This window comes from Acinonyx jubatus, chromosome C1, assembly GCF_027475565.1.
Source record: "Acinonyx jubatus isolate Ajub_Pintada_27869175 chromosome C1, VMU_Ajub_asm_v1.0, whole genome shotgun sequence".
NCBI classification, from domain to species: Eukaryota; Metazoa; Chordata; class Mammalia; order Carnivora; family Felidae; genus Acinonyx; species Acinonyx jubatus.
In genome coordinates, this window is record NC_069381.1 from 141,369,023 (window position 1) to 141,386,863 (window position 17,841).

Consider the following 17,841-nt stretch of genomic DNA (forward strand, 5'->3'; position numbering starts at 1 on the left):
GAGTCCACTTACTCATGAATGTAGTACTCTTTCAATTTGTTCCAGTCCTCATTTGTATTTCTCACCGGTTTTTTAGAGTTTTCTTTGGAGAGGTTTTTTACAGTTCCTATTATCCTAGATATTTTACACAGTTGTTATTGCAAATGTTGTCTCCTTCCATTATAACCTGTAGCAGGTTTTGATTTACACATAGGAAGCCTACTGGTTCTTGATATGACTATTTTAATTTTGAACCCACCCATTTTATTGAGTTATCTTCATGTTTGTAGTGGTTATAATTTTTCCAAGTTTTCCTTTAACCAGACTCTGGTAAGAGAAAAATAGAAGAAGCACTCAGATGCTGTGTTCAACAGAAACTTTAAGCAGGAGGTGACCCTTTAACTGAGTCCCCAGATTCAGAAGGGATTTTGATAGTTGCAAATAAAGGTGAAAGATATATGGGAAGAAATTCTAGATTAAGGAACGAACATAAGGTAAAGATTAAAAGAGACAAAATACATGGTTGACTTGAGGACTTACATGTCATTCCGTATCATGCGGCAGAGGGCTATGAAGTGGAGAGTTCTGATACATGAATATTATTAGAAGCAATGAACTCATATAGCATCTGCAAGAGTTGGTGACTAACTGGTGGGGAGAGGAAAACAGAGGAAAAGGTGAAGGATTCTGGCTGGGGCAGTGGATGGAACAAAGAAGGATTTGTGAGAAAGGGATGAATTCAGTTTTGATGAAGTTGCATTTGAGAAGCCTTTGGAGCATATACATACTAATTTACAAAATATGACTATGTGTTAGATCCAGTCATTCATTTATTCAACAAATATTGATTGAATGCTCTCTTCAAATCAGACACTTTCTTCCTGGCAGGAGTAGCGATTGGGACATGCCTCACGCCCTATTTTAGCAATCAAAATAGGATGGTATAAAAATATTTGTCATTTATATATTTTATATCTAAAAAGAAAGCAACATAACTGTTATGGGCTGAATTATGTCTCTTCAAAATTCATGTTGAAGTCCCAACTCCCAGCACCTCAGAATGTGAGAGTATTTGGAGATTAAATCTTTAAAGAGGCGCTTAACTTAAAACAAGGCTTAAAGTAGGGCCCTAATCCAGTAGGACTGGGGTCTTTACAAGATGAGGAAGAGACACCAGGAATACCCACACATAAAGGAACAAATATATAAAAAGTAGCAAGAGAGTGGCCATCTGGAAGCCAGGGAGAGAGGCCTTCGAAGTATCTAACCCTGCCGGCACCATAATTTTGGACTTCCATCCTCTGGATGGGGGAAAAGTAAATTTCCTTTTTTTTTCTTTTTTTTTTTTTTTTTTTTTTTTTTTTAATGACAGCCAGTATGTGGTATTTTGTAATGGCAGCCCAACAACAAATACAGTGACTGATAATTAAAACATGCATTTATGGGGTGCCTGGGTGGCTCAGTTGGTTGAGTGTATGACTCTTGATTTCAGCTCAGTTTGTAATCTCATGGTTTGTCAGATCGGGCCTGGTGTCAGGCTCCTGTGCTGACAGTGAGGAGCCTACTTAGGATTCTCTCTCTCTCTCTCTCTCTCTCTCTCTCTCTCTCTCTTCCCCTTCCCTGCTTGCATACACGTGCTCTTTCTCTCTCTCTGCCCCTTCCTTGCTTGCATACATGTGCTCTCTCTCTTTCTCAAAATAAATAATCTTTAAAAAAACCCTTGAAAACAAATATAAAAAAAAATCTCGTGTGTTTATAGGCACACAGAAAATAAATTAATGATAAAGATCAAGAACTAGACAAAAAGATGCATAAAAATACTTTTTTCCAACTTTATTAAGGAGTAATTAACAAATGTAATTGTATATATTGAAAGTGTACAATATGATTATATAGATGCACACACACACATAGAATGATTTCTAAGATCAAGATAACTAACACATCCATCACCTCACACATTTAACTTGCATGTGGGTGTGGTGAGAAGGTTTGAGTTACTCTCAGCAACTATCAAGTATACATTACTGTATTATTAACTAGAGCAATTTATTTGTCTGAAACATTTTTCAGAAGGTAACTAAATATTTAAATATAATATTAAATTAGACTGTACTCTCTCAGCAAAAGACATAATTTATTAAAAGAACTTTAAAATGTTTAAATCACTTCTTTTTTGCCATTTTCTTTGGTCAAATGAACTTTTCATTAATCTTGACAGTCTCAGAATGATTCAAATCCAGGGATAAAATATGGAAATTAAAATGTTTCTTATTCTGTGATATGGAGTAATTAGATGATTTGCTTTAGTATGTTGACCTTTCATTTATAAGCTATTTTTTGAAGCATATTATTAATGTATTATACAGAAGCAATGTTCTCAGAAGGGTAAATAACAAAGTGAATAAGTTACTTTTTTTTCTTTTTAGTAAATTCCAGTTCTTCAGCCTTTAACAAATTATTGCTGGAAAATAAGCTCATACTTCACTGTTCTGGAACATATAGTTTGTGATATCAGTATGAAAACACTAGCTGTGAAAGGCAGCTGGATCAATAAGGATGAAGTAGCCGAGAGAGTAGCTTCTGTGGACCACTTCAGTTCAAGGTGCTTTATTCACAATCACTGCCTCTCTTCTAGAGTGTGTACAAATTGTCCAACAGAGTTCATCCTTAAATGTTTCCACAGACCGACATTTAAATAATGTTTTTTTTCCCCATTGGAAAATTACTCAGATTATGTTTTAAAAGCATCTGATTTTCCCTCAAAAGCCTTGAAAAATAAGATGATGGTACAGTGGCAGAGGTGAAGTAGGTCTCTGTGACCCTTGACCTCTGATTTGGGTAATTCAATAATTAGGAAGACAATTCATACTGACATAAACAATAGAAAGAACCTGCTGGTACATGTGCTGAAAAATCCAGAGTGTTGGCAGATTACAAGCACACGTTAATTAGTCTTCTACTCTATCTTTCAGGGATTCTTTCCTTAGCTTGTTGGCTATAGTCCATCAAGGGCTCAAAAGTGTTGTAGCAAGTCCTGACCTCACTAAATGAATTGTGGCCAGACAGGACACACCCCTAGAGCCTGGAGTGGGTATAATTCCTAATAGTAGCTCAAAGAAAGGAGATGCTGAAAGGATCCCTCTATCCTTAGATGTGATTATGCATGGAGATCTTTTTTATTTAAAAGAAAAAAAAGATCTAGGTTCATTTTGAAAGACCTCACTAGTTCATAAATTTAATTTTAATAATGGCCAAATAATTTTGCTTTTAAAATAATATACACTTATACATGTCCAGTACACTTGGCTCATAATACCCAAGCAAGTCTATGATCTAGATAGTATTTTTATTTCTAATACCACTGTGTTTATTTTTAAAAGGGTAGAAGACCATTTAAGCCTAGGTTTTCTAAGAAGAACCCACTGGTTGATTTAATGTAGAGATCAGGCAATTATAAATCAATATTTAAAGAGGCTCCTTTAGGGAAATACATTTTATTAGGTGCTAATCTGGCTGATTAGGTAGCAATCAGACCTCTTTGTATTCAAATAAAGCAGTTAATATGACAACATTGTTTCATTTACTCTGATTAGGACTCCTAATTAGGTCTTGAAGGATATTTAAGATAAATGATGACAGGTCCAGGAAGAAGTTGGGAATCTGATTTAGAGCTGATGTTGTCTTACCTAACTGTAGTTAATGGCACAAAAGAACTAAGGGAAACATTGTTGATATTTATTGCAAGGATACAATATTATCCCTGTGGCACAGAATCTCCTATATATACACTCATCCAAAAATCATTTCCTTACATTCAAAAATCTTATGATTCAATGAGGATATATATATATATATATATATATATATATATATATACATATATATATATATACATATATACATATATATATGTATATATATATACATATATATATATATAGTATACACACACACACACATGTATATAAGGCTGAATACTTAAAAGAAATATAAGTAAAATTATTGTAGAGGAAAGAATAAAGAACAATGCAAATGCCCTGGAGGATATGGAAAGTCTTCTAGAGGAGGAGAGATCTTTCAACCAGTGCTAGAAAGATGAGAACAATGATTAAATATAGGTGAGTCAGGGCTCACTCCACCTACCCCTAAGAAGAAGAGTGATGCCATAAAGGAGCAGTATATGTGAATGTACATTGATTGCATAATGGGAAATGATGGTATAAGGGAATATCCTGACCAAATTAACAATGGAGGGTCTTGAATCTCATGTTAAGGAATTTACACTACAGTTTATGGCTAATGAGGAATCATCAAAGAATGCACAATGAGGGAGTAAAAGATTATATAATATTGATTATAGGGTCTAGTAACTCTTCTGGCTGCATGAACCATTGAACATTGAGATCTTCTGATACTCACAAGAAAGGAGGGAAAAAAGGCAGAAAAGTCGGTTATCAAGTGGTTACAATAGTCCTAGTGAAAACTACTTCCAGAGTGTCATTAGTGTGAAAGGAAGAGTCAGAACTGAGAGACATTTAGGAGGTGGGATTAATAAACTTTGATGATGCAAAGGACGAAGTCAATGTTAAAGCCAGAGGTCACTGTGGCTGAGATTGCTAGTTATCTTTCAACATTTATTCTTTTTCTTATTTCATAACATTGGCCAGAACTTTAGCTGGACACATTCCCACCTGGTGAAAAGGTTGTGTTTTCAAATATCCATAGCTGGGCGTAGCCATGGGATTAAATTCAGGCCTGTGAGGCCTAAGTGCAATGTCTAGAAATTCTCATTAAAAGAGAAATGTTTCCCTCTCCCGTATCTTCCTTCCAGGTGCTGAGATATGGATGGAATGTGTTGTGGTGCCTCCAAGCCGTCCTGTACTATGGAGTGAAAGCCAAGTGCTACAGGTACTCCTGCCTGTGAGGGGCAGGACAGTAGGAGTGAAACTCCAGAGAAGGCAGGGCAGCCTGGGAAAGCTGACTTCTGGAAACCTTTCACCTGACACAGAAATAAAGGTAAAAGTATCTTTTTGTCACTCACACAGTAATTTTTTTTTGTTACATATACCTAAAGTTATTCCTGACTAATTCTGTGACATCAGATTTCATATTTGAGAAATCCAACAGTACTCAGAGTAGAGTCAGTTATACTTTAATAATAAACAGTCCCCAAATTTCAATGGCTAAAAGCAACAAAGGATTTTTTTCTAGCTATGTCACATGGCCATGCCTAACCTAAGGGAGTGTAGAAATGGCATCTTCTTTGTTCCCAGAAAGACAAGAGAACCAGAAATACTGGTGAACCCTATTCATATTTACCACAGGTTATTTTTATTTGTTAAATGTTTATTTATTTTGAGAGAGAGTGTGTGTGAGCAGAGGAGGGGCAGAGAGATAGAAGGAGAGAGAGAGAATTCCAATCAGGCTCCGCACTGTCAGCACAGAGCCTGACGCCAAGCTCCATCCCACCAACTGTGAGATTATAAACTGAGCCGAAATCAAGAATCAGACGCTTAACCCCACTGATCCACTCAGGCACCCCTGACACAGATATTTTTTAAAATGATGATGTCATTAACCAGAAAGAGAAAGCAAGAAAGGAGGAAGGAGGTAGAGATAATGAATTTAATTATGGATATCTTGCCCATGGAATTCAGGTTCTTTGTGTGAAATATAAACTGGAAATATGGATCCGGAATCTGAGTGCCAGTAGGTGTAAGCTGAGATTCATCTATATACATATATAACTTGAATCAATGGGTGACAATGAGACTATATAGAGCCATATTACAGAGAGAAGCTTTGTGGCAGTACCTTGGAGAATTACTACTTTTAAATGTGCAAAGAAAGGAAAAGGACCTAGTGAAAGCATGGGAAGACTGGTCAGAGAAGTAGCAGGCAAGCCAGGGCAGTGTGGCGTCACAGAACCCAGAAGAGAGTTTTACAGAGAAGTGATGCCAGATAAAAACCCAATAATTTAAATTACTCAAGAAAGGGGGCACCTGGGTAGCTCAGTCAGTTAAGCATCTGACTTTGGCTGAGGTCATGATCTCAAGGTTCACGAGTTTAAGCCCTGCATCAGGCTCTGTGCTGATGGCTCAGAGCCTGGAGCCTGCTTCACATTCTGTGTCTCCCTCTCTCTCTGCCCTTCCCCCACTCATTCTCTCTCTCTCTCTCTCTCTCTCTCTCTCTCTCTCTCTCTCTCTCAAAAATACATAAACATTAATTTTTTTTTTTAATTACTCAAGAAAGCAAGTTTCAGAGCAGTGGTAGTGGGTCATCCAGACTGCAGTAAGTTACAAAGCAAGTGGGGTGAGATAGAACACATAATCTGAAAGTAACAGTGAGTTGTTTACATAATGATAGAAAAAAAAATTAGGGGCGCCTGGGTGGCTCAGTCGGTTGGGCGTCCGACTTCAGCTCAGGTCATGATCTCATAGTTTGTGAGTTCGAGCCCCGTGTCAGGCCCTGTGCTGTTTCAGATCTGTGCCTCCCTCTCTCTGCCCCTCCCCCACTGCTGCTCTGTCTCTGTCTCTCTCAAAACTAAATAAACATTAAAAAAAAATTTAACTAGAACACACAGGAGCCCAGGCAACCCTACAAATGTCTAAGAATGTGAATTTTAGGAATTAACATTTTATTGGACTGTTGTGTAAACTTTATAAGTATCCAGTTGAAACCAATATTAAATAGGAAATCAGCCAATCCTCCTGCATTTATGCCGTTATCTGTGAGACTTTTTTTTTTTGGCAGAAACAAAACAGTTATTCAAAGGGCTCTAATCATTTTATGTCAATGTTAATGTCGTGTGCAAGGAAAATAATGCCAAATCTGATGCCAAAAAAAAAAAGAAAAAGAAAAAAAGGAAAACTCAATGTTTGCAAGTATCTAGAAACAAGCAATGCCAATAATCAAGACTGAACTGCCTAACAAATGGGGTGATTGTCAGCAAGGCTAATAAAGAACTCTGTCGGTTAGGGATGGTCTCTTGATGGAAACCTTTTCCTCCCTGCCCCTGCCTTCCTTTGTATTATCCACCTCCCTCAGGACCAAATCATTTTTACTTAGCAACAGAGTAAATTTTCTTCCTTCAGTTATTTTGCTTCGACTTATTTTTTACCGAGCATATAATAAAAGTGTAACATTGAGTGCTGAATAATGTATAAATTAAGGGCAGGTCTGAAGTGCTAGGCAGTAAATATACTTACGCTTCTGTGTGAATCCAAATGAAATTTTACTCATATGTTAAAATTGTGCATAATGTAAGTGTGTGGCAGACTGAAAAATCAATGATCAAATGAAAATTGGAAGTGTAATGGATTATTAGTAAAAAGCAATAGTTACAAACTCTAGGTAGAATCAAGCTGAATTTTCTGTTTAATCCTATTAAAAATCTTTGCCTGTCGAAAGCACTTAATAATATCATTATGGATATATTATGACTATAGGAATCATTAAAGAACCAGTTTTGAAATTAATTTCTGTAGCTGTTTATATTTTAATATATTTAAGAAACTGGTTCACATAGCCACATTCTTTCAGTAGCAAATTCATAAACTACACACTGTGCTTTACTTTGAAGCAAATTTGAATTAAATAATTTTACCTTGTAAAAATAATGAGATCTCTGGGAAAAAAAGTACAGTACATATTATATTAAGATGATAAGAAATTTTAATATCTTCCAAAGCGCTTAGTAACCATAGCTAAGGAAACAATTCAGAGAGCCTATTTGTTGAGCCTACCGAAATGTGTAAGCATGACACATACATACACATAACCCCAAGAGGGTTTTGTGCAGTCATTCCAAATATTGCCACTCTGAAATATCCATATTTAATGCAGTGCCTTCAGTTGAATTTATTTCCTAAATGAGAAACTCTCTTTCATTGGTCTTGAGAGTGTTTAAAAAATTAACTAAAGTTAATTATATAGCAGCACGATCTTGAATCAGACTGGGAATTGTTTTATGCCATAAGCTAAATTGGTACCTGAAAACAGCCTAAACACTGTGTTGCTAAAGAAGCAGCTTATATTGGGGTTGAAGAAAGAAAAATAGGGCATGTTTTCAGGTTTGTCATTGCCTTTGTGCATTGCCTTTTTAAAGTTGCTTAATTGGTTTGTTTTTATTGAATTCATCTAAACTGTCATGATAACATGTATACTCTCAGAGTACATGTGTTCCCTGATTGATTGTTCAGTAAAGCCTCCAATTTGCAGTTAAGATGTGCTACGATATTAATGAGAGGAGGACATTACCAAAACATCATGTTTAGAACTCATATGAGCCCCTGATGAGTGGCAGAAAAATCAAATGAACTACAATTCTTTGTAAGATAGAAGATATTAAGACTCATTGGGAAGGAGATACAGAATGTATTGTTATGGGCTATGTGGTGTTTGACCTGGTACAGTGGATTAAAGGAGTGAAAGTGGGTGAATATAAAAAATAAGATATGGACTTGAAAGAAGTTTTGAATTTTTACCAGGAGATCTTTTAGAAAGTTAATTATGAGAGAATTTAGACATCAAACACTCTTTTTCTGTTTCTTTATTTGTAAATTACCAGACACTTTTTTATGGCAAAAGTATTTCACATTTGGTGGTGGTTTTTGTTCTTGTTCTTCTTCTTCCTCCTCCTCCCCCCCTCCCCCCCCCAATAGCAAATAGCATTGATTCTGTGTGGTAATTCTCTGTTTACAAGATCTTCATTACTGTGGAACTGACTGTGTCATTGAACAGGTAAGTGATTAATTACTGTGACGAAATGAAATCTGAAGACAATCTATTTCTTTGCAAAACTTCCCCCTTGTAGGCTCTTTCTGGGTAATACTGAAAGCAGGTAACATTTTAAAAGCTACATGTTATTCAAGTGCTGAAGAAATGAGTTATTCTCTGAAGCAGGGATTCTTAATCTGGCAGGTAATATAAATGAGTGAAGCAAACTGGGTGCAGGACAACAGGGGGCTGTAGACTGCAGAAAATCAGAGAGGGTGTCCTTGTTCAAAAGGGATACCACTCTAGCTGATTGTTGCCATAATGAAATTAAGTTCTAATCTTGCCAGATATTCCAGTTTTGCAAAGAAAAACAAAAATCTTGGGGTGCCTGGGTGGCTCAGTCGGTTAGGCGTCCAACTTTGGCTCAGGTCATGATCTCGTGGTTTGTGAGTTCTAGCCCAGGGTCAAGCTCTGTGTTGGCAGGTCAGAACCTGGAGGCTGCTTCGGATTCTGTGTCTCCCTCTCTCTCTGCCCCTCCCCTGCTCACGCTCTGTCTCTCTCTGTCTCAAAAATAATTAGAACATTAAAAATAATTTTTTTAAGAAAAACAAAAATCTGGACCTTATTTAAAATTTCTTGTTTTTTAAAAGAAAATTTTCTAAAAACTGTAAAACACAATATCTCGTCCAAAGAAAACACATTTCTGACCCACTCTATCTAGCTGATGGGCTGTTACCTTATAACCAACCTCTGCCTTGAAGACAGTTTTTGTTTCACATTTTTAAATATATTGGAAAGAGATCAAAATCTGTTTATCTTCGAATCGATTCAAAAATTAATTATTAAGTTTACAGTTGAGGCATGACTATGTCCTATCTGAAAGTTACCCAGATATTGTAAAGCATGCAAAAAATATATAAGGTATGACCACAGACTTTGAAGAATTTCTGAGGAGAAATGAGCCATACATACGAAACAAAAAACATAAATGGATCACTGGCATTCATGTTGTCTACTTTACTAAACATATATATACTTATGTATTTATATGTGTGTGTGTATATATATATATATTCAATGGTAAATAAATATGTTTAAAATCCACTCTTAAAAAACATAAAATCCACTCTTAATGTGTACCTTGTATCCTATCATATGGAAGCAAATGACTACCTCTATACAGTGATAAAGTTTCTTGATTATGGGAACTTTTACTTTCTAAAGAATTAGTGTCACAATACCATTCTATCCTCAAAGGAGGTTTGTCTGTTTATTTCAAAGTTCTAAATTCAGTATTTAGTGTTCCACATGTGCTAGATTTTTAGGAGATTTGAATAACTTCTAAACATGAAGGGGAATTTTCTGCTGAATTGACATGACAACAAAACAGTGAATCCTTCTCTTAGTAAGCAGGAGAAAATTCATCTTAAGCTAGTTGACTTGAACTAAGGGCCATTGCAATTGGGTAGCTCATATGTAAGTCTCTTTATAGTTAAGTGGGGAAACAGTATTAAAGAGAATGAGCAAATTTTTAGGGAAACAAAAAGCATTGATATTTTCCTTGCATAGTTGTGAATTGGAGATTCTCTAGTCTACTGAAAGAGACCGTAGTCTCCCCCATAAAATTCTCTAGTAGATTTCTCTTTCCTTTCTCCAAGAGGAATAGTCCAAGAGTAGACTGTACCAAGAGTGGACAAGGGTCATCAGAGAGCCAAGGGTCATCAGAGCTCCAAGCTTATATCAAAATCATGTAAGATGGTTTTATAATACCCTCCCTCCCAATGCATGTAACCCCTTGGCTCATTCTTGTTCTCCCCTTCCCTTTTGCTCCCCTGTCAGTGAGAACTAACCTCTTGGGGTTCTGAACTAAGGAGCTAGATAGTCAACTCTGTCTGTGCATGCCAGCTCTGCCTTATCTTTGATCAAAACTCCTCTGAGACTCAACCTGTGAAGTATGGATATCAAATATATACATTGCAGGATTTTTTTTGTTGAATTAAATTAAATAATAATGCCTATTTTACAGTTCTTGACTCTATTCCCTTCCCTTACCCATTTTATTTTTCCTTTCCTGTTTTGCCGTAGGATTCTTTTATTAATTAATTTATTAATTTATTTATTAAAAAATTTAATGTTTATTTATTTTTGAAGGAGAGAGAGACAGAATGTGAACAGGGAAGGGGCAGAGAGAGGAAGACACAAAATCTGAAGCAGGCTCCAGGCTCTGAGCTGTCAGTACAGAGCCTGATGTGAGGCTCAAACCCATGAGCTGTGAGATCCTGATCTGAGCCAAAGTTGGATGCTTAACCAACTGAGCCACCCAGGCACCCCTTGCTATAGGATTCTGAGGGAGAATGCTCAGAAGTATCCAAAGGAAAAGCTTTGCCTCAGTGGTGGTACAAGAGAGTTGAAACTGTTTGATGGACTGGGAAGGGCTTCTATAATTATTGTTACCCCAGAATATAAAGTTTCAAACATATCTAGGTGTTACTCCATTATTATGCTCTTTCTTAAAAATGTCTCAGATAGCAACTTATTAATTACTCATTGAATATCTAGTATGTGTGGAGTGTTTTACAGGGTGTAGTAAAAATAGGATCTCTAGAAAGAGAGTTGCCACATACCCAGATAGGCAAAATGGGCTTTAAAAAAGGATAAGACAAAGCAATGAAGAAAAATAAAAGATAAAGGCAAGTTGGTAAAGTGCTAATGTACTTTTCAGGATTTGGTGAGCTTTAGAAATGAGATGCTGGTGGAAGCCAGAATATGCAAAGGTGGCTTTGTGGTGGATGTGGAATCTGATAGGCTTGGAGGAAAAGAAAGGGGAGAATATTACAGATGGAGAAAGCCACCCAAAGGGAAGTGGGAAGGGGTATGCTTATCCCATTTGCTCAAGCCTCTACTTTCAGTTTGGAAACCGTTAGATTCATCAGTTCTAACAAGGCTCAGGGGGCGGGCATTGTGCCCACTCCATATATATTTAATATAATTGCACTTCTCCTTGGACATAGCCCTTCATCTCCACAAGTATCAGTGGCCAGGTTTCTAGGGATATATGTTAAGATCTGTGTACTTGCCTGTCCCCTGAACCTATACCCTCATCCCCACCCAAGCCTGGAAAGCTTCAGGTAAAATAATAATAATGATAATGATGATAATGATGATAATAATAATAATAATAATAATAATAATGTCAAGAAACTGGCTCAGGTTTACAGTGCTGAGAAAATTTTTAAAAAAATGCACTCTTGTCCTTCTCTCCCTAAAACATTTCACTGTCTACAATCCAGTTTCAGAAATTATGATCTGGAGAAGAAAAAAGAAAAATGATTGTACTGATCATTACCTGATAGCATTTAGCTCTGGGTCTTTATTCTAGAGACTAACAGTAAAGATGTGTATTGAAAGAACAGACGTGAAAGGTAATCTTTAAAAGGGAATCACTTTTTTTAATGCAATGAGAGGACAGAATGATATGACTCTATACAGTTCTCCTTCTAGTTATTTTGATTTCTAAATAGATTTAAATAATATCCAAAGTTACGTTTATCCCCTGATGATCAACTTAAATAGTAAGGCAGAATAGGAGTTTGCAACAAGTGTAATACACATAAATAAATGCAAACACACACACACACACACACACACACACACACACACACACACAAAACTAGGTAATACATAGGTGCTTATTCAATTTGCTACCAATGGGTACTTTCATGTAAAATATGCCCCCATTCCCTGCTTAGTGTCCTTACAGCTAGGCTTCTAATTATTGCATATCTGTCTGCTGCTTTGTTTTGATTTCATTTGACTAACTTTATTTTAAAGGGGATTTATTTTCACTGCTTAAGATATCAATATATTTTCTTTCTTTTTAGACGAGCAGACATCAAGTATTATTGGTAAATGTATTCATTATTAGCAACTCATGAATTTATTTTCAGCCTCTGAGATGTTCAGAGCTGTTTGAGATGCAGAAAAAAAAATGTTTATTTTTACTCACGTAAATAAAAAGTCACCCAACACAACTTTTAAATAGTAGCTAAAACTTTTAAGTTTTATGTCTCCATGGCTGTAAATTTCAACTATTCCCTTTACCCATATGTACAAAGAGATGAGTTTTTAAGAAGTGAAATGGAGTAATTAAAAGCACCTGACAAAAAAAAGCCCATATTCTTCCAATTTGAATGTGGTATATGGATAGTCATGTCTAAATCAGTAAAGAAAAAGAAGGCATGGTAAAAGAAGTATTCAGAAAGAGCCATCAGATAGCCCCTGAGAAGAAATATTTATAGCACATAATAATCTTTTCTAATATTCATGTCATACCATATCGTTACTTTCGGAATTGTGGAATGGAAGGAAGGAAGGAAGGAAGGAAGGAAGGAAGGAAGGAAGGAAGGAAGGAAGGATGGAAGGAGGGAAATACGGAGTCTAGTCCTTGATTTGTCATGTCTTAATTTCTTAAACTTCCATAGATGTCATTATCCATATCTATAAAATTAGGGGCTGAGACATGAACTCTAAGTTTGCCTTAGCTCCACATTCTCAGCTTCATTTGTTAGTCTAAATACATGATGGCAATGTTTTCACATTGGGCTCTAAAAATCTCCGGTGGTCATGAGAAGCTGTTGGTTATGAGAGGCCATGTGGGTAGAAGGAATAAAGAAAGGGAAGCTACCTGCGAGTCACATATGCCTTAGGCAAGTTTCTCCTGAGCCACAGTTATGTCAGTTGCACAGCAGAGTGTCCTGGCCTCACAGGACTGAGGGCATGACTTGCATGGAAGCATTTAGTTTGGTGTCTGGTGTTGGGCTCATGATCAGGATTTTGGGCATATGGCACATTCTTGATACATGGAAAATCTTTATTAGAACTTCCAGAAGCCTAGCAAGGAAAGATTAACCATGAATTAGCTAGAGCACAAATTAATTGTATTTTAGAGTTTGAAGGAATCTTTACAGTCTTCTAGTCCAATCTCCTTATACAATGAAGGAACAGGGATCTCCCAAGTTTTGGTCAGTGGGGTTTATTTGAAAAGCCAGGAATAGAGTTCTGGCCCCTGACTTCTAGTTCAGGGTAATTTTTCTGATATAACTAAGCCTTAGAAACCCAGAAGGAGTGACTGTAGCAATGTAGTTTTCTTTGCTTTGGTATTTTGATACTTTTTTCTAACCATGGTATGCACTAGGGTTTTTGTTTATTTTGTTTTTTTTGTTTTTGTTTTTGGTTTTGATTTTGGTTTTGTTTTTTTTGTTTGCTTTTTGGGTTTTTTGTTTTGTTTTGTTTTGTTTTGTTTTGTTTTGTTTTGCTTTTGAATCATTAAGGTGGTCATCTACTTGGATAAAGTAGCCCTTCATGTAGGTTTTCTGGGAATTTCCCCAGGGATCACAATGAAAATTCCTGACCATAATAAAGTGTGTTATATCTGCAGTGTATTAGTCCTTGGTAACATGGCTCATGTCAACAGAGTTCATCATATGCTCTGAGGAATACTGGCTTAATTTCTGCCTACATTGGTGTAGTTATTACTTTGCTAATACCAGCATAAGAATCTCCATACAAAACTGACTCAAACTATGTCTTTTCTGTTACTAGTTTGTATAATGTTTATGTGCAGCACAGCCAATTTGGGAGCTAAAGTGTTCTCCTGATATTTGAGTTATGCATTGGGGCATATAAGTTTTTTTTTAAATGTTTTTTTTATTTATATTTGAGTGAGAGAGAAACAGCATGAATGGAGGAGGGGGAGAGAGATGGAGACAGAATCTGAAGCAGGCTCCAGGCTCTGAGCTGTCAGCACAGAGCCTGACTGAAGCTTGAACTCATTAGCAGTGAGCTCATGACCTGAGCTGAAGCTGGGCACTTAACCGACTGAGCCAACCAGGTGCCCCGGGACCTATAAGCTTTAAATTGGAATACTCTCATTTGTGATAGTTTGTTTGTCTTGTTATGCCAAGGAGAAAATTTACATGCAAACAGCATGGGATGGAAGAGAGATAAAACTGGGGAATGGGTTGCCTGAGCCAGAAACTCAAAAGAAAGAAAGGCCCCCACAGGTAGACTCAAAACCTGCATTCGTATCCAGTGACTCCAAACTGAGAATTCAGCTCCCAAAGTGCAAAGGATCCAGAGCAGATCACATAGATCACCAGTTACACTGGACCACCATTACAACACATTTTGTACTTTGATGTCATCAGGATGAACAAAAATTAACATCAGGACATCCGGAAGGAAGGAAGAAAGAAGGCCCTGAAAATCCATTTTCCAGTTTATAAAATACAAATGTGAGAAAAAGGGTCCTACACAACTTGCTTTGGTGATGGTGGAAGGGTTCTGAACCAACTTGTATAAATAGGACTCTCTTCATGTCAGCACTTGGTAGAGGGCATATTGGAGAGGGCTCTAGACCAGGAACAAAATACCTGGGCTTGTTTATTCTTAGATAAATTTCTTAAATTCAGTTTCTGAAAATTACGTTGTAAAACTCCATTTCTGAATCCTTAAAATGAAGTCATAATTTTTTTTTGAAATCATAATTTTTACTTCACAAGTTTATTGTGTAAGAATAATAGTGCTTATAAAACACTTCGAATATTTACCCAAAGAATATGAAAACACTAAATCTAATAGATGGATGAATAAAGAAGATATGGTATGTATACAATGGAATATTACTCAGCCATGAAAATAAAGTCTTGGGCACCTGGGTGGCCAGTCAGTTAAGTGTCTGCTTTTGATTTTGGCTCAGGTCATGATCTCATGGTTCGTGAGTCCAAGCCCTGCATCAGGCTTCTGCGCTAGGCATGGGGCCTGCTTGGGATTCTTTCTCCCTCTGTCCCTCCCCCATGTGCCCGCAGATGTACTCGCTTTCTCTATCTCAAAATACAATAAAATAAAATATTGCATTTGCAACAACATGGATGGATCTAGAGAGTATAATGCTAAATGAAATAAGTCAAGAAAGGAAAAGTACCATAGTATTTTACTCATATGAAATTTATGAAACCAAACAAATGAACAAACAATAAAAGAGACAAACCAAAAAATACAGTCTTAACTATAGAGAAAACTGGTGGTTACCAGAGGGGAGTTGGGTGGGGGGGATGGGTGAAATAGGAGAGGGAGATTAAGAGTACACTTAACTGGATGAGCACTGAGAAATGTACAGAATTATCAAATCACTATATTATACACCTGAAGCTAATATAACAATGAATGTTAACTATACTGGAATTCAAATTTAAAAATTAAAAAAAAAAAGAACTTCCACATACCCTTCACCCATATTCCCTAGTTGTTAGAATTTTACTGTATCTCTATTGCAGAGAGTGGAGTGGTGGTTACCATGGACTGGGGGTTGAGGAAATGGGGAGATATTGGTCAATGGATACAAACTTCCAGTTATAAGATTAGTAAGTTCTGCAAATCTAATGTACAGCATGGTAATATAGTTAATAATTTTGTATTATATACTTGAAAGTTGTTGAGAGTAGATAATAAATGTTCTTGCCACAAAAACAAATGGTATTATGTGAACAAATAAAAAGAAAAACACTTTGGGGATGATAAGGTTCCACACAAATGTCAAAATTTACTCTACATCACAGCAAAATTAGTTCCAGACTTCTTACTCTCTATAGATAGACTCTGGTTAGACTAGAGTCCAGATCAGAAAGCAGTGAGTAATATTAGTATTAGATTATTTATTAGTATTGCTTATAATTTTACATTAGTATCAATATTTCTTCCCACCAGTAACTTTCTGAATCTCTGCCCATTCACCAGTTACTGGAGTCATTTTTTTCATCAAATACATATTTTTGAGTGCTTGCTTTGTGTAGGTACTGTTCTAGTGAGTTGTAATCACTTACAGGGCCAATGTTTTTGGCCTTAGATTCTAACAAAAAGTTGAAGGTAGGGGAAAATGAGAAACATAATACATAATAACATTACACAATACATCAGATGGTGATAAGTTTTATAGAAAAAACATTATGGAAAAATTCTAGTATAAATAAAAATTGTATTATAGAAAAAAAGAAAAAATGGAACAGAACAAGGGGATTAAGACAATCAGGATCGGGGGCAATTTTAAATAGGTTGATGAGAGCTGGGTTTTTTACTAAGCACGTGACATTTAAGCAAAAAGCTCAAGTTGGTGAGGGCCTTTGCCATTCTTACATCTGGGGAAGAGCATTCTAGGCCAAAGGGCTAGAGGCGTTATAGAGATAAAAGATTTTGTAGGCTGGTGTATACATACTATGCTGAAATCTCTTCAGCTTCTCACATTTAATCTTAATTTAGTTTTAGTCCCAATAGCTGATTCATCAGTGTCTAGTTTTTTGTTTTGTTTTGTTTGTTTTGTTTTTTTGTCCTGCTCAGGGAAATAGATACATGGCAAAGCAGGTCTCTCTAGTTTCTTTGGTTGGTTGCATTTTTCTTTAGTGCTGTTCACCAAATATTTCTGCCTCCTTATCTACCAAACCTATGGTAGCATTGTAGTTCCTTACTTTCTTAGAAGGTAGGGATGGCCATGTGGTGGTTAGTTTAGTGTATCAATTTCGCTAGGTCATAGTACCCAGGTATTTGGACAAAACACTATTCTAGATGTTTCTGTGAAGATATTTTTCAGATGAGATTAACATTTAAATCAGTAGACTTTGAGTAAGGTAGATTATCCTACATAATGTGGTGGGCCTTGTCCAAACAACTGAAGGTCATAAGAAAGAAGACTGACCTCCCCAGAAGAAGAGGGAATTATGCTAGCAAACTGCCTTTGGACTTGAGTTGCAACATCAACTCTTTCCAGCCTGCCAGCCTACCTTGCAGATTTTGGACTTGCCAGCCTCCGCAATCATGTGAGCCAACTTCTTAAAGTAAATCAGCCTCTACACACACACACACACATGTGCACACACACACACACACACACACACACACACCCTGTTGATTTTATTCTCTGAAGGACCCTGACTAATGTAAGCCACATGACTTGTTTTAATGAATGAAATGTGAACAGAAGTGACACGTGTCTGTGTCTGTTCTAAGCAGGAGCTTCAACAGCGAGTGTATAATTTCCAAATTCTCTTTCATGTCTCAGAAAATGTGAAAGTGGAGGAATGGAGACTTTAG